Source organism: Sinocyclocheilus rhinocerous, unplaced genomic scaffold (genome assembly GCF_001515625.1).
Source record: "Sinocyclocheilus rhinocerous isolate Xijiao unplaced genomic scaffold, SAMN03320098_v1.1 scaffold215, whole genome shotgun sequence".
Lineage (NCBI taxonomy): Eukaryota > Metazoa > Chordata > Actinopteri > Cypriniformes > Cyprinidae > Sinocyclocheilus > Sinocyclocheilus rhinocerous.
The window spans coordinates 447,583-448,222 of record NW_015660885.1 but is presented as its reverse complement, the minus strand read 5'-3'; the positions used below and the strand labels follow the sequence as shown (position 1 = coordinate 448,222).

At 32.8% G+C, this 640-nt stretch overlaps 1 protein-coding gene across 1 annotated transcript in view; it reads left to right on the top strand.

Moving 5' to 3' along the window:
* The window catches only part of il1rap (interleukin 1 receptor accessory protein), a 26,006-nt gene that overhangs the window by 9,697 nt on the left and 15,669 nt on the right, over window positions 1–640 (top strand). The window lies entirely within an intron of this gene.

The window sequence follows — 640 nt, the reverse complement described above, 5'->3', positions numbered from 1 at the left end:
TGTCTGTCTGTCTGTCTGTCTGTCTGTCTGTCTGTCTGTGTGTGTGTGTGTTGTGCCATTACAGGCCAGTGATGTATGTAGCCGGGGTGACAGTGAAGAGACGGTTGCTGTCCAACATCATCCATCTCTCTCTCTCTCTCTCTCTCAGTCTGTCTCTCTTGGCACAGGATGGTTCATTCATTCAAGGGCGCAGGGTTTGGTTCTAACATTTGAAATTCAATTCAGCTGCTCCATATGTTCACATACGCCGTTACAGTGCCACTTACAGTTGATCATTTGTTCTTGTTTAAAAAAAACATTTTAGTCAGCATTTGCCCACAAGCTTTTGAATAAAAATCTTATCTGAATAATAATAATGCAGCTTTTATTTTAAAAACATGCATTTTAAATATGCATTTAAATGTGTTTAAAGAAATCAACTCGGCACAACTCAGAACAATTTTGCTTTTATTTTTGAATTTTCAGTTTTCATTCAGTTTTAGTAATTCTGTTATGTGCTTTTGTGATTTTCATTATTATTCTGTTTTTAGTATTTCTATATAGCTTTAATTTATTTTTATTTCAGTTTTAGTAATTTTAGAGCTTAAATTTCAGTTTAATATTTTATTTTATTTCAATCACTGAAAAATGTTTTAATAGT